The sequence below is a fragment of the Pteropus alecto genome, unplaced genomic scaffold (genome assembly GCF_000325575.1).
Source record: "Pteropus alecto unplaced genomic scaffold, ASM32557v1 scaffold63, whole genome shotgun sequence".
In the NCBI taxonomy this organism is placed as follows: Eukaryota; Metazoa; Chordata; class Mammalia; order Chiroptera; family Pteropodidae; genus Pteropus; species Pteropus alecto.
Genome location: NW_006434897.1, coordinates 4221479 through 4243533, shown reverse-complemented (window position 1 = coordinate 4243533; position 22055 = coordinate 4221479). Strand labels below are relative to the sequence as shown.

Sequence of the window (22055 nt, the reverse complement as noted above, 5' to 3'; positions counted from 1 at the left end):
TTTATTGTTCACATTGCAGTTAGAATTTTCTCTATAAAAGTCAAATCGGATAATATATGCTTAAGGTTCTTTAGAGGATGTCCACTTCACTAAGAACAAAATCCAAATTTTTACAAAAGCATAAAGTGCTTCAAAGATCTGGCCCCAGCCTACCTCTTCATCTCATCTCTTAGTAAGCCCACCATCACAATATAAATTATGTTAATTTCTTTTCTGTTTCTGGAAATCACCAAGTTCTTTCTGAATCAGGAGCCTTTGCATTTCCTGTTTCTGCTATGCAGAATGTTCCCTTCTCCACTCTTTTCATGTTTGACTCCTTTATGTCATTCAGTTTTTATATCCTTGAGAAAGCACCTATCATACTATGCAGATCAGCATTATCACTACTTCTCCTGTTAATTACACTTTCACAGATCACCTATTTATTTCCCTCAATGTTTGTTTGTATTTCAATATATTATCTTCTGTATTTATTTGCTTACTTTTTAGTATTCTGATTTTTGTAATAGATAAGTTTTCCAGAGCCTGGCACATATAGATGTACTATAAATATTTATTGATTGCTGAATGGATTGCATAAGAACTGAGTTCTACTCTCACATCTGCTACCTACAAAGTGTACTTTAGTCAGTCATGGATGCTAACCTGTGAATCTCTTTCTTCATGAATAAAATACGCATCATAATATGGGTTCCCCACTTTAATGTAAGATTTCCAATTTTATGAATTTAGAAAATGGACAAAACAGGTAATTAATAGTGATACTATTTATTTATTTACTATACTGATTTATTTACTATAAAACATTCATTCCAACTGGCTAATATATCCATGAAATCACTCAGCTGTGCTGAAACAACAATTCTGGAAGAGTCAGCAATAGACATCAATTCAATTTTGTCTGCTAATACAGGGAGAAGTATAGAAATAATACTAAAGGACAGATTTTGAACTTTCATAATTGTGTTTTGCTTTGCTAATATTAGATTGCCTTGCAGTCTCTGAGCATAGGCAAGTTGGGAAATGGTGATAAGTAAGCCAGAAATGCACTCCATGTTCAGGGAAAAATATCTTAGAACTAAAATTAAAACGGATCATGAAAAAATGTATGTATATAATTAAGACCTGACTACACTCATGTATTACAATATTGTTAAAAACACAACACAAGCTTCAGTTGTACTGATGTTTATGTATTCTTCTGTCTCTATAACTCACTATCCATGAAATGATAGGTAAAGGTATATGTATTTTATGTTATTATAAAAAAGGATTTAAATTGTAGTGTGAATTTCTTTATTAAAAATGCTATTCCTTGTTTTTGTGCATGGTTGCAAATCTGTACTTTAATCCATGTCTATTCTTTATGTCCACAGGGAGATTTGTTATGTTAATTTTCCTTTTTACATTATCAGATCAGTAGTTATTATGACTAAATTGAAATATTCTTAGTGTCTTCTAAATGATCAATACTTCAAGATTGTGTGGAAGAATCAAAGTATAGTAATCAAAAGAATACTCTGTGTTTATATATTTGTAAATTTTGATGTATCAGGTAGCACAATAATTGACTAAAGCTTGGCTTAAGACAACAGTTATATGTGGTTCATGAGTAAAAACACAAACATCTTGCATTGTATCAAGGCCATCTACACCTCAGGGAGCAGAAGAGGAAGGTAGAGTTCCTGCTATTAGAGCTCTCCATAATCCATTCTTATATATTAACTTTGCATAATCTAGATATTATTCAATTTTGATAATGATAATTTGTAACCTAGATGTGTACATCCACTCTCTTGATATGCTGTTATGTCATCAGTTGGGAAACTGATTGTAAGCAAGTTTTTAGTAATAATAGTGTAGTGATTGTAAAAAGTATTTAACTAGTAAAATAAGTTCATAGAAATGTCCTCACATGACAAAATGAAAGGATGAGAGAAAGGATTGTTCACTACTAGTTTGCAACTAATACTGATGTAGCCACTAGACTTGATAAGACTGCATTATAATTCCCTCTTCAAGATAATTTTTAACCAAGATTCTCATGGGCTAGTCCTAAAGGTTAGGAAATTGAATGCTGAAGCATCCTGTTATGATTAAATTCTCAAAGCCAGTTTGAAAACAAACACTATACTGTAATATAATCAATTTCACGTTACAGAAATATTTTATTCTATTCACTCAATACATTAAGTTGTATAAATATTATGAGTCAGTTATTAATCAACACCTCTTACAAGCAGTGTCTACACTGTGTATTATGGTTTCCAGTGATTTTTTAAAAAAATAAATTTAGTATTTTAAACAATGATTGAATTTACTAAAATGAAAATATCTTAACATTATAAAATGAGTTTATCTACCTTCACACCTCACATTGGTATTGTTACTCTTAATCTTCCTGCATTTGTTCCAGTCAAAAATTAATTCATTGGCATATAAAAAATTTCTTCTTCTTTATAAACAAATAAGTAAATAAATAATAAATTAATTAATTAAATAATCTATCTACACAACTGCTATGAAACTGGATTCTCTTCAGCGATGTTGACTTATGACTTAAGGTGTTTAAAGCAATGAACATAATGGTTTCTACATAGTTATTCCAGAAATGTCAATTATATGATGATTTTTCTTGTCTTATAAGAGCATGGGGTCCAAATCCAACTGCTTCCTGATACGTTCTCATTGTTTCTCTTCTACCCAAATGTCATGGTATATAGGGAAACCTAGGCAAGACGAGTCTTCTTACTTCACAAAGGAAAGAATAACTATTTTTCCTGATAAAGTTAGAAAATGAAGATCAATAAAATCTCTAATTATATCACTAAATAATATCCCTAAATACTAGAGTAATAGGCAAATTCATGCTTAAGTTACTCTTGAATACAGACATATTTTTCATTGACCTGAGACCAACCTGCATTGTAATAATGTATTATCCATGTTATTCATAAACCATGTTATATGTTAATTTATTTATATTTCCCAAATTAATAAAATATTTTACTCTTTGTTCCTATATTTTTAAAATATTTTATTAAAATGTGTCCTTATTAATTCAAATACTAGTATTTTTAAGTTACTTAACCATATCTTTATTACTTCCATGCTATTATCTAGGACTTGATTGCAAAACAACTGAACTAATATGTCACTATTTTTGTATAATGTGCCTACATCCAGGCATTTCAAACCTAACATATTCATTTAAATTCTTCAATGGTTAATCAAGAGAAAACATATTATGAGAATGGTGCCTGCAAATATTTATTCTTAAAACACATCATTTTTGTGCTACTTACTTAGTTTAAGGCTTTAACAATAGACACACACATACACACACATATATATAACATATATACACACACATATATATGTTACTAATTATCTGTCATAGCAATATACAGTATAGAAAGGGGTACTTTCTCAATATCACATGCACTGTAATATGAAATGGGAATTATTGGTAAATATTTTCTCATTATCAATGAATGATTCCTTGTCCATTATTGAATTGTAGCTCAGTTCCTGGTTAAACAGAAATATTTGGAAGTAATACTTTCAGTTGGCTTTATACCATTGCACTAATAGCATTTATCAAAATTATTTCTAAAACATTGTTTCTCACTAATTGCTATTTTTAAGACTAATATCAAAGTAATTTCCAAAATTAAGGTCTTTATCATATTATCATATTCATAAGACATGCTTTTCAGTATTTATGTGTTCAAAAAAAGGCCAAATAGCCTTATTTTAGTTTTAGCTAATCCAGTTTCACGGATATCATAAAATATTAAAAAAAACAGTATTTATTAAACAATCTATTGCATTCTATCTAAATATATGAAAAATCAGATATTTATTAAAAGATACATATATCTTTATATTTTGGTGATATGGGAGATTGAATAAGGATAGACTGAATGAGAACACTTATTGCTATTAAGTGTGAAAATCTTCTTCTGAAGGGACTACAATTTGTGTTAGGTGACCCATAACTTTGTGGGTTAGTGAATCTCAGCTGCCAGTACATCTTTGCACTACACTGCATTCTTACTCAAGGTTAACAATATTTCTTATTCGTACACTTTCTGATTACATAATACTGAGACATTAAAAAAAAAAAAAGATTTCAAACTAATCTCAACTCTGCTAAAAATGAAAGAATTGACTAAAATTCTATTTTATTTTTTGTTAGTCTTGAAATTCTGAGTAATTGAAATTGGGATTAAAAATACCTGACTTAGAATACATCTTTTTTTGTAGTAAGAGGATTTTAAAACTATTTTATGTTTCAAAGTATATTGGGACAGTATTGTCTTCTCAGGCTCCCATGTTTCTTTCAAAAGGAAATAAGTTCTATTGGTGCTAGGAAAAGTAGCATTTGCTACTGGAGAAAATAATTGTTAATAATTCAATTTTCCTATGTCAAAACACATTGAAAGCCACAGTATGGAATTAAAATAAGAAAACTGGTACACATACCAATTCCTACTGGGAGTCCATAGGCAATATACTTTCTCCTTTTTGTGTCTCATATTGTTGTGGTGAAGGCTAAATTAGTGAATGCATGTAAATCTTTTAGAACAGAGCCTGGTACATATAGGTACTCAATAAATGTTAGCTATATTATTATTATTATTGATTCCATCTAGGAGAATTAATTATACCAAATTTCCACTAAGACCTCATTATATACTACAGATCCCAAGAACATTCTCTTAATTATAATAATTACCATAAAATTTTTATCATTAATTAAATATTAAAATTTCATCCAAGATGGCGTTAATGTTTTTTTATATCTAATAAAGTTGTTATATAGTCAAAATTGTTTATCTATAGTTGTATTGGTCATGTTGTGGGTTATTTATGAAGTTTTAAACTTAGGCTGACTTCTGCTTGACATGACACTTCAAATCTATCTCTCACTGCTTTTAGTTGGCATATTTAGGAGAATTCAAAGTAATTTTGATATTATTCTCACTGAAAGCAGAATTCAAGCAAACATGTTGTTATAACTACACACCAATATAAATGACTTGAGTATTAGCTATGTCACCAATGCCCGCTATTAGTTTGAATAATCAAGAGTTCCGTGTAATAGAAAACAGTTATATCCAATATGGATTTTTATTTTTAACACATGGAAAAGAACCCAAATATGATATGGTCTAACATTAAAAAACAAATGTTTTCTTTGGGTGATTGCTTTACATTGAATATATATATTTAATGAGCATATTTTCATTTACAGGAACATACATTTTTTTTTAATCTTACAAGTTTCGTACTATGCCAAGTGAAAAAATCCATTCAAAAACACCACATATTGTATGGTTTTATTTATATGAAAAATTCAGTGGTTGAATAGCTTTGGGGAACTGGACTAGGGGAGATGAAGACTGACTGTTAATGGGCATAGAGTTTCATTGTAGGTTGATGAAAGTGTTCTAAAATTAGAAAGTGGCAATGGTTGCATATTTGTGTGACTCTATCAAAACCATTGAATTAGTATTTTAAATGAGTGTATTCTGTGGTATACAAGTTATATATCAATAAAGAGGCTTTAAAAAACTAGTTTCTTAAGAGAACTTATTTTCAATGCTAAAGAAAACAAATAACTATTATGAAGAAAGCCTAAAAAGGAATCTTTTAAAATGCTTCATTAGTCAAATATTATGACAAAATAAAATCTGTTATCATCACCAATATATTTGTCCACATTATACTGTAATGACTATGTATAATTTCACTGATTTAAAAAAAAAATAGAATTATGATGCCACCAATAAAACTTATCATGAAAGTTAAAATTTCAGCAATATTTTCCGCTTCATAAATGGTTTGTTTCAACTAAAAAAATTCCATCAACAGTCTTAATCTTTCTTGTGAATGTAGGAAAGCACAAATTATGTGTGTCATTTGCATGTCCAAATGGAGTAAAAACAACTATTATTCATTATGTATTATGGTTATTCAGCTTTTCTTTTTGAAATTATCTTTGCTAGAACCAGAATGAAGTAGGTGGCATAAAGTAAAAGAGTTGTGAGGTATGGAAATTGAGAAACCAAATAGAAATGAAGGAGAACAAAGGCCCCATTCCATTTCACTCCAAAGAGAATACAGACTACATATGTATAACAAATACACAGACACAGACACAGACAGACAGACACACACACACACACACACACACACACACACACACACACACACAAGCCATGCCCAGGATATTCTAACCTCTTTTCTAAACTCTCATAATTTATTTAGTGTTACGCTAGTAACAAGTATTATGCCTTGTTATTGACATAATTTTCAAAACAAGCTAAAGAACCATGGGCCCAGAGCCTTGTGTTCAGTTCTGTCTCCACACAGAATGATTATGACAGGCATGCACATAGTGCTTACCACATACCAGGCACTGTTCTCTCTGTTTTATATATGATAAATTATTCACATTACATTGTGAAATAGATTCTATTACTACGTACATTTTAAATATAAAAACTGAGGCCCTAAGAAGTTGAAACAACTTGCCGAACAGCAAGTGGTGAATCCAGGATTGAAACTCTGGTATCCTGACAGTACATTCTCTGCTCTCAAACACTGCACAGCTTCTCCAGTTTTGCTCCACTGTTTCTTCTATAACAATGTATTACTGAGTAAATAACATTTTTGAAGAACAAAATATCTTTGTTTTTTACAAAGCTTAGAAACATCATTAGGGACCAACCTTTATCGAAGTGAGCATTAAAATGGCATAGCTAAACTAGTATCAGAAAATTTTATGTCCTAAATAATTCATTCTAAGTAACATTTCATTGGGCTGTATTAGGTTATGAAAATGGAACAAAACATTCTGACTTCAGTTACTTTTGATCCTTTGCATGATACTCTCTATAGAGTTTAGTAAAAATAACTTCTTAGGGTATTCCATTAAACCAAGTGGAGAGACAGAATAAATTATTTCCAAGAAAATTCCAAATCTAAAATTCTAGGATTTATGTTTTTTTGTAAGTACAGAAACTATTGGACATCACTCAGAACAGTACTTCAAAATGATTTTATAAAATTTATTTTTAATTATATTTTGAGATCAGAGCTTTCTCAGTAATTTAAAAAATTGTTCCCATAAAATTCTATTTAAAGTATTTAATTTAGTCAATAATTTGAAGTTTAGTTTAACTAAAGTTTCCAGAATGGTATAATCTGACATGGGCAGCACAATAAGAAGTAACCATATCTTGTTAGGGGATTCTCTGTACCATCTCTATATATCTCAAAGGTAAAGGTTATATGCTATATAGAAAAATCAGAAGTTATGAAATCAGGTAAAGAATGTTTTTAATACTAACACTACCAGTGCATATAAAGCAGCCTTTGCATATTGATTTCCTAATCTGGAAAGAAAGTATAATCATAGGTAGCTCATAGAACTATTAGAAAGACAATTATAAGTTAAATGATTATTTCCTTCTTTAACCTTGAGACAAGAAGTGAATAAATAGAGCTTGTTTTCTCTCTGACTTTCTTTCACTACTTTTATTCCACACTTAAATTTAATTAATATCTATTGATAATCCAAGAATAAAATGCTCATTCATTTTTTTTTTTTAATTTTTCTTTTTTAGGCAAGGCAACTCTTGGTTGACCTCACGGATTGCAAGGACCTTGTCAGCTTACAATCCCTTATTTTTTATTTTTTTACACCTACAGCACATGGTCTTCCTAGGTGGTCTCCCATCCAAGTACTAAACAGGCCTGACCTTGCTTAGCTTCCGAGATCAGACGAGATTGGGCTTGTTCAGGGTGGTATGGCTGTAGCATTCATTTACTCATTCATCCACTCGATTATTTATTCATTCATCTGGGTAGACTTTATTTTATGCCAATTACTTTCCAAGACATTTAATCATCCTGCCAAAATTTACCCAAGAAGAGACAGCCTGAATAAGTCTAAGGCTATTAAATAAATTGAATCAGTAATTAATAAACTTCCAAAACAGAAAGTACAAAGCCCAGATAGAGTCACTGGTGAATTCTACCAAATATTTAAGTTAGAATATATATAAATTCTCTACAATCTCTTTCAGAGAATAGAAGCAGAAGGAATGCTTCTTAACTCATTTTATTATCTTAATACCAAAACAAAGACATTAAAAGAAAACTACCAACTAATATCTCTCATGAACATAAATACAAAAAACTTCAACAAAGTATTAGCCAATAGAGTCCAACAATGTATGAAAAAATTATACATTATGACCAAGTTGGATTCATGCCAGTTATCCAAGGCTGTTTCAACCTTCATAAATCAATTAATGCATTCTATCACATTAACAGAGTGAAAAAGAAAAATGGCATGATTATATCAATATATTCAGAAAAAGCAATTTAAAAAGTCCAACATTTATTTATGATGAAAACTCTCAGTAAACTAGGAATACAGGGAACTTTCTCAACTTGACAAAAAAAACTATCTACAATAAACCTATGGTTAACATATTTAAAGATGAGAAACTTGAAGCTTTTCCACTAAGACTAGGTACAAGGCACAAATGTCTCCTCTATCACTTTTTTTCAACATTGTACTGGAAGTTCCAGCTAATGCAAAAAAAGACAGGAGAAGGGAATGAAAGGCATACAGATTGGGCAGGAAGAAATCAAGATCATTGTTTAAAGATGATCATCCATCTAAAAAAATTCCCAAAGAATTAACCAAAACACTGCTGGAATTATAAGTGATTATAGCAGTGTTGCAGGTTATAAGGTTATTATACAGAAGTCAACCTTGTTCCTATATACCTGCACTGACCAAGTGGAATTTGAAATTAATAATACAATATCATTAACATTAGCACCCCGCAAAAAATGAAATATATTGATATAAATCTCACAAAATGTGTACAAGATCCATGAGAAAAACCACAAAGCTTTGATGAAAGAGATCAAAGCAGAATGAATAAATGGAGATATTTCATATTCATGAATAGAATACAACATAGTCAAAATGTCAGTTCATTCCAACTTACCTACAGATTCAATGCAATCTCAATCAAAATCTCAGTAAGTTATTTTATGGTTATTGACAAACTGATTCCACAGTTTATATGAAGAGGCTAAAGACCCAGAAAAGCCAACACAATATTGAAGGACAAGAACAAAGTTAGAGAACTGATGCTACCAATTTTAAGACTTATTATAAAGTTACGGAAATCTAGACAATGTGACTTTGGCGAAAAAAAAAAAAGGGAAATTGATCGATGGAACAGAATAGAGAACTCAGAAATAGGCCCAATAAATAGTCATATGATCTCTGACAAAAGAAGAAAAGCAATACAATGGTGTTGAAACCACTGGACATCCACATGCAAAAAAAAAAAAAAAAAAGAAAAAAGAAAAAAGAAAAAAAAATCTAGACACAGACCTAACACCCTTCTCAAAAATTAATTCAAAATGCATCACAGATTCAAATGTAAAATACAAAACTATAAAACTTAGATGACTTTGGGCATGGCAATGACTCTTTAGGTACAACACAATAACAAAGGTATTATTCATGAAATAAATAATAAATAAGCTTTAAATTTAATAAACATTACATTGAAAAACTTCAGCTCTGAGAAAGACATGGTCAAGTGAATGAGTAGACAAGCCACAGCCTGAGAGAAAATATTTGCAAAAGTCACATTTGATAAAGAACTGTTATCCAAAATATACAATCAACTAATAAAACTCAACAATAATAAAGCTAACAACTCAATTAAAAAAATGGACCACAGGCCTTAACAGATATCTCACCAAAGAAGATATACATATGGCAAATAAGAATATGATGTCATATGTCATCAGAGTAATGTAATTAAAACAACAATGCGATACCACTACACACCTATTAAAATGACCAAAACTCAGAACACTGACAACATCAAATGCTGATAAGAACATAGAGCAAAAGAAACTCTCATATTGCTGGCAGGCAGGCATGCAGAACTGTAGAGTCACTTTGGAAAACAGTTTTGTGGTTTCCTACAAAACTAAACACACTGTTACCAAACAATTCTTTTGGGTAATAATGGTAATAAAGGGTAATAATGTTTTCTGCACTAATTTACATTGGGACAAGAGGTAGTCTCTCTATTTAGGTGGCCTAATAGCCTAGCTTTGGGGCTCCAAACTGTGTTACTAAACTAATTCAGAAGCAAGACATGCAATGTAGAAAGTAATGATGTAGAGTTGAAAACCAGGTTTGTCATCGAATGGTGATTCTACTTCTATATCAGAGCCTGGAATTTTACCAACTAATTTAATTTTGCCAACCCTATGTTTGTTGATCTGTAAAATGGAGATGGTAACCAATTCAGAGGTTGTTGTCTAAATTAGGAAAAGTATGAATAGAAACAGAGAATGACACTATAAGAGCCTAATGAATATCTGCTATAGTTTTATCACTGAGCTCTGCTTCTCACATTGAATTTTACACATCAATTTTTTTCTATGCAAAGAGGGTATTGAGAAATTATTCACCACACCATTCACCACACCACATCACATGCCTGATGCTATTTTAGATGCTCTATATGACATACACACAGGGTCTCTGACATCAAGATGCTTACATTTATAATAAGTAGGAGTTAAGCAAATAATCTCAAGATATGATATAGTGTTAACAAAGATGCATCCTATAACTCTTATCATCATTCAAAAAATGAGAAATTACTTCTTTGTGGAATGGCCAGAGAAGACTTCAAGAAGAATTCATACTGTACATAGAAAAAAATTTTTTGAAGCCATCTAAATGGCTCTCTCTTGTTTATACACATTCTTCTCCCTGCACATTTTCCCAGATATTTCCATAACTCTGAGTGTAACAGAGATAATTAATTACAGAATTTGAAACATATCCAACTGCTATTTTCATTATGTAAATAAAATGCATCCCAATTGAATTTGAATTACGTTAAAACTCAAAAAGTACTTGAGAGTGAGTCTTAAAATCAAGTAATATGTAATAGAGCGCTCTCTTCTAATTTCCAAAGATGAACTATACTTTTTTATTAACAAATAAATAATATTTATAAACAATAGTAAATATATCTAAAATCTATATATAGCCAAGATTAAGTATGGTTAATAAATAAATATTTTTTAACTAAATATAAAATTTTTCTAATTTATCTTAATTTCAAAAATATTTGAATTTTACAAGGAAATATTTAAAATTTTTATTTAAATAAAAAATTGACTGACACCTTATGCTCATTTTTGTATTTTATAATTATTTGACAGGATCACTTCTATGATTTAAAATCAATCCAAGCAAATGGCGAACTAAGGTTAATTAGTTTGCTTAATCTACTAGAATTCATTTTGCTCCCAGATGTAATCAAATTTAGACATTAATTCAAGGGAGATGCTTTACATTTAAAACATTAACTTGAGCATACTGACCAACTGTATTAAGTTGTTGCCTAAAGTGGGAAGACATTCTGAATTGTCAGTAGGATTCATCATTAGACTGCTTGGGTTAGACTACAGTTATTACTTCTGAGCTATGTGAATCAAGGAGAGTTACATAATCTCTAATACCTCAATTTGTTGTCTTAAAATGGGCATAATAATAGTGTCAATATCAGAGCATATTTGTAATCATTAAATTGCTTTAAACAATATCTGATACATAAGCTATTCATTAAAGTTAGCTCTAATTATTACCTATGCTTTCAAAAGGGAAAGACACAGAGTCCACTGAAATCTGAGTGGAAGATAGCATAATATGAATCATGAGCTTAAAATTTTATCCAAATTCTATTTGTCTAATATTTAAGTGAAAGGCTTTGTCCTCTGTGAGGTCCACCCCATCCCTTTTGGTCAAAGTGATTACACTTCACCTAAACTCACAGCAAGTATTATCATACCACTTATATGGCTTATAAAGCAATTAATTTTAATATCTTGCATTTTTCTTATAATATAACTTGACATCACACCTGCAGGCTTTGTCTCCCCAGTTTAGTGAACTCTCGCTCTGTATTTCCTGCTATATTCAATAGTACTTGGTAGAGTACCTTATATAGAGTAGAAATTCATGACTTCTTCAGATACAGATTTTTATCACTTATAATCAGAGTTTCCTACTGAATTTTTCATATAGCATAATTATTTTACTGTGAATCATTGAAGACAAGATCTATACTCCTATTTCCAAAACTTATCATAGTTTCTGGCATAGGGTAGGTACTTTATAAAATTCATTCAATTACAAAAATTTGGTCAAGACAACAATTTCTCCTCCCTATATTGGAGGAGGGCCTGATTATCTGTAAATATATTATAAAAGAATAAATCAGGGAATCAAAAAAAGAGGAAACATCAAATTTAATCATCTAAGAAGTTAAATAAGATTTAGATTGATACTGTCCATTCTTCTGGAGAAAATATGTTCTACCACCATTAGAAAACGCTATCCTTCTATTCCAACATTACACTATTGTCTTACTTCATTTCTAAGAATGTAATGGCAGAATGTAACCGATACTCATGGGTGGATGACAGTAAAATTGAAGAGATTCAGAGTAGGATCAGCTGTCACACACAAATTTCTTTCAACTCTCTTACAATGTGCTTTGGAATTTGTGTTCTGCATGTATGTGTGTATGTGTGTGTGAGCACATGCATACATGAGCACACATATGTTTGTATATGTATGTGTCCACTGCACTTGAATTCATGTGGAAACTATTCAAATATTGCATAATAAGGCGTGTTCAAGTAAGAGTACCAGGACATAAATTATAGTAAATATTTTTAGGAACATACTTCATAAAAATCTTGAGAATCAGCAAGACATAACTGAGAAATGAAGAAAAAAATGCCTTTTATACCAAATGAAAGGAGGAAAAGCAAAGGACATAAATTAATTTATATACTTAAAAACCTGTAAAATCTTGATATAAATATAGAGTACATTCCTGTATTCAGTTTCAGAAATTTACTTTACTACTGACATCTGGTTCATATAAAACAATATGATGTGCTATCTTTAGCTAGTTGGGACTCTTAGTGAGAATTCATTTCTAAAGAGTCATCATACTGATCCCTTATGAATTTGTTTGCTGTGATTTGTTCTCTGATGACAGACTCAAGTAACAGCTCTGGTCAGTAAATTCTATTAAATGTAGTGAAATGAATCACATCAACTAATCACTGTTTGAATTTGCTGATCATTAATAAAGAGAAAATATATTATAAAAATATACTTCTTACTCACTTTAATGTGACACACAAAAATAGCGAGATCACAGATGAGTTCGGAACAATTTGAATGAAATTTTTAAAAATTCTCTTATTGAATTTTCCTAATGCCAAACACATCAATATTTATAGTAGACCTAAACATATATACATATATTACATAGAGTTTTAGGTAAATGTTATAATATATACAATTAAAATAAATTCTAGAATATAGAGCTTACTTTGGGATATCATTTCTATAAGATTACTGAAGTTTTAGGGTTACCTTCTAATGCTCAATGTTATGGTTTGATTTGTGCTCCTCTCCAAAAAAATGTTGAAATTATAACTCCCAATAACTGTGAATGGGATCTTATACATAAATACGAATGTTGCAGATGTGGTAAAGTTAAGATGTGCCCCAATTCAATATGAAAACAGAAGTAGAGATTGGAGTGATAGAGCTGAAAACCAAGAAATGATGGCCACCACTAGAAACTAGGAAAAGGCAAAGAAGAATTCTCTCCTATAGGTTTCAGAGTGAGCAGAGCCCTATTGCCATCTTGAATTTTTACTTTTAGCTTGAGAACTATGAGACAATAAAGTTTTGTTGTTTTAAGCTATCCAGTTTGTGGTACTTTGTTATAAGCAGACCAGAAAATAAATACACTCAAGTACAGGATTTACAGAATTACAAAATAAAACACAATGGCAAAAGCAGGCTGAAACATGAGAAGTCCAAAATGGGCAGGGGAGGGATTCTTCCTTGGCTTGTTCAAAGACTGAATTATATACTGAGTTTTACAATTGTGTTATCTAGTCACTTTGTCATCACTGAGTTCCTAATTACTCACAACTTTCTTCAAAAAAGCTTTCAAATTTCTCTTAAAATTGTACCTTTGAAAGATTATGGACCTTTTTTCTTGAATCAGAAAAAATAAATGCTTAGGGTCAACAAATACAATATAGTATATTTATGCATAAATGATCAGAGTTAGTGTAATAATATAAAATCATTCATATTTAGATCATAATTTCTGAATATGTTTAAGAAAGTAGAATAAAGTAATTGAGAAAAGTATAGTAAATCTCCTGAAAATTATAAGATCACAAAACCAAGGGAATAATTTTTAAATCAATATGTCATTTTCAGAAATATATCTGCCCTATAAATATAAATTGATAAATTTGCTTATTAGAACAAAAAAACCTTAAAATGGGATCTTGAAAAAAACTGGTTTATGATATATAAAAAGAATAGGTAAAACAGAACTATAAAGAAAGTTCAAAAGCAAAAGAATGGGTAAAATAGAAAGGATTGATAATATCAGTTGCAAATAATTTTCAATTTATAATGAAGTTATTAAATGTAGTAAAAAGTACACTTTTAATGCAAAAATGTGCAAAACACAATAAAGTTATAAAAGATGCATTTCAGGAAATTCAAGAAAAATGTAGAATAATTATTATGACATTCAAAGTTGTCTATGAATAAAAAAGTATATGGAAATGAAAATATGTGACCGACAAAATTGATAAAAGTAAGTATATGCAGTATATAAAAATAAGAATATAAATTAAATTATAAGATTTATAATATTTATATAATATACACTATATAAAAAGAAAATTATTTTCTTGTCAAGAATTCATGAAATCATCACACAAATGATCATATATTAGGCCACAAAAACACCACAAAATGCCAAACGAAATTAATTTTTAAAAGTTACATGGTAAAAGTCACCAGAAAGCAGTTAAATCAAATAGCATACTGTATAAAATATTTGTAACTCATAGAGATCTACTCTCCCTAGAGAAGAAAGGTTTTTTGCAAATGATAGGAAAAAGAACACAATAATTTATATGAGTAAAGAACATAGATAAGTCATAGAAAATAAAGTACATAAATGTACGCATCACTTAAAACAGAACACATGTTTATCTATCAGATTGATTAAGATCTATAATCTTGTTAGGTTACTTAGTGAATATGTAAGAAAACAAATGTTCCCAAAGGTTGCTGGACTAAATACGCACTGGTACAACTCCTTTAGAGGGCAACGTGGCAATAAATCAATGATATGAATGCATTTACCCCTTGCTAGTAATTCTGAAATTTATCCTCTACTTTATTGCACATATGTGAAAGCATGTATATATACAATATTTCACTGAATCATTGATGTTAATTAAAAAAAAAGATTGGGAAATCCTTAGGGAATAGGTTAAATAAATTACCCATGCAATGAAAGAATATGAAACTCTTCAAGAATAAAGGACTGTTATCCAAAACATATTAAATACTTGAAGCAAGGTGCAGAATAATGTGTGTAGAATGAAGCTATCTAAATAAAAAGGGATAGGAAATTAGGATTTGCTTGTGTATCTATTACATATCCCTAGAAAAAGAAATGGGTGGTTGGGCCACAGAGGTGGAAGAAAACTAGTTACTGGGCTTTATGCTTTTTAAAATTTGAACATGTGAATACGTTATACATTTGAAAGAAAATATTCTGTTGTTAATTTTTGGATTATTTTACATGGCACACCATAAAATCTGTAGAGGCACACTTCTTTTCATTTGATAAGCTTAGAAATCTAACAGAAAGCTTAATGATAATTCTGTTGCAATAATGAAAAGCATAGGGATAATCAAAAGAATATTGAAAACACCAGAAAATATTTACCTATCTTTACTTCGGTAAAATCCATTGAACATATATACCTTTAATAGAGTGGTTCTTGTTCTTCTGCAAAAAGATGTCAGAAAACTAGGGTGCCTTCCAAGAAAACTGTAAAGAGTTCATTTTAGAAAAACAGAAAAAAAAACTTTAGGGTTTTATAATAGAAAAGGAAAATATTGGAAATGAAGAGAAACAAAACCTTTGAAACCATGATCAATATAAATGACGAATGTGGACTTGCCAAGTAATTCTCAAAAGAGCAGAATATGGGAGCATCCCATAATCGAAATACGATTAGGTACTTTTATTAAAAAAAGAAAAAAAGAAAAAAAAACAGTCTAAGTTACCTAGAAGGCAATATTTTTCTAGTATACATTACTTCAAATGATGTCAAAATTATAAAGCTTAAGCACATTTTCAAAGCTTCATATAAATAATGGAGAGTGAGACAAAATCAAGGACTAACTTTTGATTAGGGAGGCAAATGTATCCTACTGCCATGCTTGCCTGGTGCCAATATTAGAGGAAGTAACCTAGGAAGAATTATCTATGATTAATCCCATTTCTTCTGGGAATGAGCAGAAACACTGCCCAAGTCCTAGTTGTGAAACTAATGAAGCATCAGGGGAGTGAAGCAATATTAACTAATAATCACAACTGGACTGAAAAAATAATGTAAGTCAACACTTTATATTTTGATATTTCTATTCAAACAAAATCACTCATAGGATTCTAATACATCACCTTAGTACATAAGTCCTCCATAATTTACACTGACCTTGCTAGTGGAAACATATTCTTTGTTGATTTTGTCCAAGATTTACTTTGCTCTGTCAGTTGGAGAATCGATTCAGGTCAGGGAGAAAACCTCCAAACACCTATTGTGAGCCAACACGCAAAAATTAGACCACCTGGTGTGTGAATGCCAGAGGACAAAATACTTTTCGCTTTTTCTGAAAACTCAGTAGAAAGTGTAACGTAGAATAAGTCTGTCAAAGTAAATGATTAGTTTCCCAAACATGTGCAGCTGGGCAGAGAAGCAAAATCAGGACAAATTCAAAAGCTAAACTTTGCTATATCTTTATTAACTCATCTTGTTTGCTATCTCAAATAGGCATATAAAAATAGTCATTTCTTTTGTCCTAAACATACTCTGCCATTCCCTCTGTGAGAACAGCTAAAGACAAATGTGCTAGCAGAGGGAGATGACCAATTGCAGGCTCAGCATCAGGGTGTTTATCTGAAGTTGACTGATCTCATTAGATCCTGAAGAGTATCAGATAGAAAAATCTTTAGAAGATGGTTCCCCTTCACCTCATGCTCATGGACACAGAGAAAAACAATCCTTGGTGCATGACTATACTAACATCAGTTTAGTTGCAATATTTAGGATGGTAACAGGTTTCTAAAGAGTTTCCACCTCCATAGACAGAGATATTTGACCTCCTAGAGTGCTTAAAAGAGTGTGCCAGGGACAGAAAGGTTACCAAATTCTACCTGAAAGAATCCATCACTTCCAAACAAGATCACTGCTAAAGCAATTACTTTTTCTATTTTTTCCTATTTCTTATCTCAGCAGGGTCACATTTAGCTCCCTATCTGAACTCTGCCAATTTTACTGTTGGAAGAGAGCCAATCGTAAACTAAAATTCAGTCACCTCTGACGTTGTAAGGCTACATTAGCTTCTCATTCAGTAATCTTTTTCTAAAATGTTATGTTTTATTTCATTTATAAATTTGTCCTTAATATTTAGATGTTCAATAATTATAAATTCAACAATTAGTTCTATTTGATCTATCCCATTTAAAAAAGTTAAGTTACGCCACAAATTCTCTCCCTCCCCGCTTCTCTCTTCCTATCCCTCCCTCTCACATACACGCACCACTACTGTCTAATTGTATAACAATGATCCCTCCAGATCCCTTTCAGGGATCCTCTCATATTGTCACACACTCATAGGACTGATATCTGAGAAAAAGAACGTCAAGCTCACACAAACACACATATACACACATATGATGTTTACGAATGAGTTGTTTGGATTTAATGTGTTTCTTCCTGGAAAAAAATATATATGCATGCATGCATGCATGCATAAATAAATAAATAAAATATATGTGCACATAGACGTATATATACATAAAGTCTCATATTTGTTTCCAATTAGAAAATGAAGATTAGAAGCCACACAATTTATAGCTGATTCATATACACCTAGAATAAGTGTCAGAATAAATCTGAAGGTTAAACGCTCCAGATTTCATTCTCATGTGATATCTCCATTTGTGTTCTCAAAGGTTTTAACTCAGCATGCTTCAATTTGCAAATGAGAAGATTTTAATTTGGGAAACTGTAAAGCAAATACATATGCTCAAATAGTTTATAATGTGTTCTATTCCCTAAAAAAATTAAAGAAAATTAATTCTAGGCAACACATCATTCATATATCATATTTTGGACCACATTTGAATAGTTTTTCTTCACCATAAAATTATTCACTGATTCTGAATTTGATGAGTGAGTTTAAATAAACATTTCTTTAGTGCATAAAAAGTAGAGGGGAAAAAAAAAGAAAAAAAAGAGAGAGATCTGTAATTCTCATATACTAACATGAGTTATAGCAATCATACATATTTTTACCTTATGCTTGCAGATTTAAATAGGAAAATAGTATAAAAGTAATCTTTAGAGAATCTTAGTAATTCTTTTCCTGCTTTTATTAATAGATCATACTCACAGCATCCATTGCCGTCTTTTAAACTAAGAAGAAAACAGCCTAAAGTATATTAAAAATTGTCTACCATACATAAAAGTACGAAAAAAACAAATTAAAACTACAGCAACATGCTATGATTTTATCTACCAAATTGATAAAAATGTAAATAAAATGATAAAAGGTAGTATTTATTTCAAAGTGTGCTGTAGAACATACATTCTCACTCTAGGTAGGAATATTAGTTGCTACTTTTTTTTGCAAAAATTTATTCTGAGTCATAAATATATTTATACATTAATTCAGAAATTTCACTTTCAGAATATACTGTAAAGGAAATTCCCAACAATAGAGAGACATGCTTAATTTATGCCACAATTACATGGTGTAATATTGTTTGGGCATTAAAAAATCATGTTTCAGAAGCATGTTTGGTACCATGGAAAATGCTGATAATATAATGTTAAATGATTTTTTTTTTACAAAAGGTAATTAAACTGAAAAAAGAGCATGAGCTTCATTTTATTATCACACTGGAAGTAATCAACCAAAAATATAGCTCATCAAACAAAATTACAAAATCTTGTTGATAAATATAATGTGGAAGGAAGCTTTTCTAATGCATTCTTTTTAGTTTTAGTAATGTTATAAAAAATGTTCTGTATTGACTACATCACACACACACATACACAAACGAGAAGTGTCAGAAGGCTATATATGTTCTTGAAGTATTTTTTTGTTAATTCCAATCTATTCTCAGAAAGTAGACATTTGTTTGTGCTATAACTTATCTTAAAAATCATAAGATATAGTTAGTTGTTAAAAAATATAATTCTGACACTTTTCAAGTTCACTTTTTAATAATAAAAGTCCTTTAATAATGTAACTTAACTATCCCACAGGGAACAGTCATGTTATTGCTCTACACAATGGGAAACCAGTAATTCTGATTTTACTGTTATACACTTTATGATTGCTAGGGGAGGAACAGTTTTATTTTGTTAGAAATACAATCTTAATAAGTATTTCTTTCATATTAGTACAAAAAAAAACTCATAAATATTGGGCTTACAAGTAGAAACCATAAATGCTGACAAAGAGGATGAAGCCCATTTTAATTTCTATGTTTTTTGTATAGTCCCCATATTATTTGCAAAAATTAGCTGAAGTTTAATGCTTATAAGCACTTTGATTCATTTTACCAGAGTATGAAACCACTAATCACATAAATACATCCAACTTTCTGCTATGTCCTTCTCAAACATCTTTTTCTGCTGTTGACTATCTACTGGAAATATTAACATGTCACAGTTACATGTGGTAATGCTTTCAGAAACTATTGACATATTTGGACTTTCTCTAAATCCCTCTATCTCTCACACTCAGGATGTTTGAGCTACTTTAGGCAATAGTTCTCCTATTACAGTCCCTAGATCTGCAGTATCAGAGTCACCTGTGAGCTTAATAAAAATGGAAATTATCAGGCTCCATACAGACCTATTGAATCAAAAACTATGGGATGTGACCCAGAAACTCGTTTATTACCAAGTCCTTCAGCTGATTCTGATGGATGCTAAATTTTGAGGCCATACCTCTAAGGTATAGAAAGTTGTGGTATTTTCTATGTCCACTTCATATATGGTCTCTCCCTTGCTGAAAGCAGTTTATGTATTGAGGATAAGGGGGTATTTATGAATACAATAAGCTAACGTCAATATTACTAAATACTATATAGTAGCATTTTCATAGTAGTACAAACAAAGCATTGGCATTTATAAAGAAGCAGGGTTAAAACAAACAAATAATACAGGTGTCGCTAGGATTTCCTTTTGGAAAGAAAGCGTTTAGGAAAATATTTGGATAAGCTGTTTAAAAAGAAGGTGAAATCCTAAGGATATAGTTAGAAAGAAATAAGAAAAAAAGATACAGATAAAATAATCTGTATAAAAATATAAATATATTTAGCTATGGGATAGGTAACAGAGAAGTGGATAATAAGAATGCAGGCTAATAACAGAAAGCAGTAGTCAAATGATCACAAGAGAAAAAAAAGTCAAATGACTTTTGGGAACAAGTATATGCTACAATAAGAATAAATTGCTTTCAGGACCTTCTGTCTTCCAAAACTTCAATAAAATCTATCATACGCCCAAATGTCTTGTGTCAGTGAATTGTGTTAAGAATACCTTTGATTGAAGAAGATGGACTGAAAAAAATGTAATTATTTTTCTCCCCTCTGAGAGATTTAAATTGTGATAGTAAGGGCATTTTTAAAAGTTGTAAGCCATGAAAATGAAGATAACAAGTGGTAGGTCATCAGCAAACTAGATATTTCAACAAATTTGTATAAGGCAGGTGGAAAGGTATTGACTCATAAAGCACAGTGCAAGTAATTGCAGTAAAAAAAAAAAATATATATATATATGTGTATATATACACATATATATATGAAAAGGACTGAAGTAAAGGAGGCATGAATCTTTCCTAAAATAGTCTTCAGAAATTTTGGGAGGCAGACTTGATGAATCAAGGAGAGCAGGCAATAAAAAAGCCAAAAACAAGATGATTAACTGAAAATATTTCCATCGACTGTGCTCTACCACCATCCTTTGTAGGACTAATGGCAGTCAGTTCAATCCTGTTTCAAAACAAACAAACAACCCAAATAATTTGTTCTTTAAAAATGGTCTGGGATAAACTGGAGCGGCAGGCATGGATCGTAATGCTCCTTAATAAAACCTTCTTTGCAATGACCATTAGTAGTTCTTTAGCTTACAGAAATAGAGAAAACGAAGGATAAACATATCAGAAAAAAAAAAGAATGTAATTTCCAAGAATTAAAGAATTACAGTATTCATTGACTGTATAGCTCAATGAATAATAATTTAAAAATACAAATAACTAGTCACATTTGTGTAGATCTTTAGAGCAGCAAAAACTACTGAGCTGATTCTAAATTTTCTCCACTGAAAAAACCCAAGTCATTTACAAAGACATGATAGCATGGTTGGTATTAGTGTCTTAACTAATGTTTAATTCCATGGAACAATAGAACAATGCCTTCAAAGTTCAAAGAGAAAATAACTTTAAACTCATATAATTTATACTATAGTAAGCTATAAGTCAAGGATGAGCATAGAATAAAATGATGTTCACATGTACAAGAACTCAAAATTATATCTCACATGCATCACCACATAGGAAATTCCTTGAGGATGTATGACAACAATATAATTAACTTAGATATGCTTAATGAATGAAGGTTTTAAGAGGAATGTTAAACTCCAATTTCAAGTTTAGATAATCAAAAAATTTTTCAACTAGTCCCCATTGACTAGTGAAACTGAATAATCAATCTAAACAAAAGCAATCATTCATACAGATGATGTATTATTGAATTGTACACTTG

General features: G+C 30.5%; 1 protein-coding gene and 1 pseudogene across 2 annotated transcripts in view; both read right to left on the bottom strand.

The window, feature by feature from the left end:
- GRID2 (glutamate ionotropic receptor delta type subunit 2) overlaps positions 1-22055 on the bottom strand; it is a 1244993-nt gene that overhangs the window by 695924 nt on the left and 527014 nt on the right. The gene's annotated exons all lie outside the window — the stretch shown is intronic.
- Positions 7714-7832, bottom strand: LOC112478973 (annotated as a pseudogene).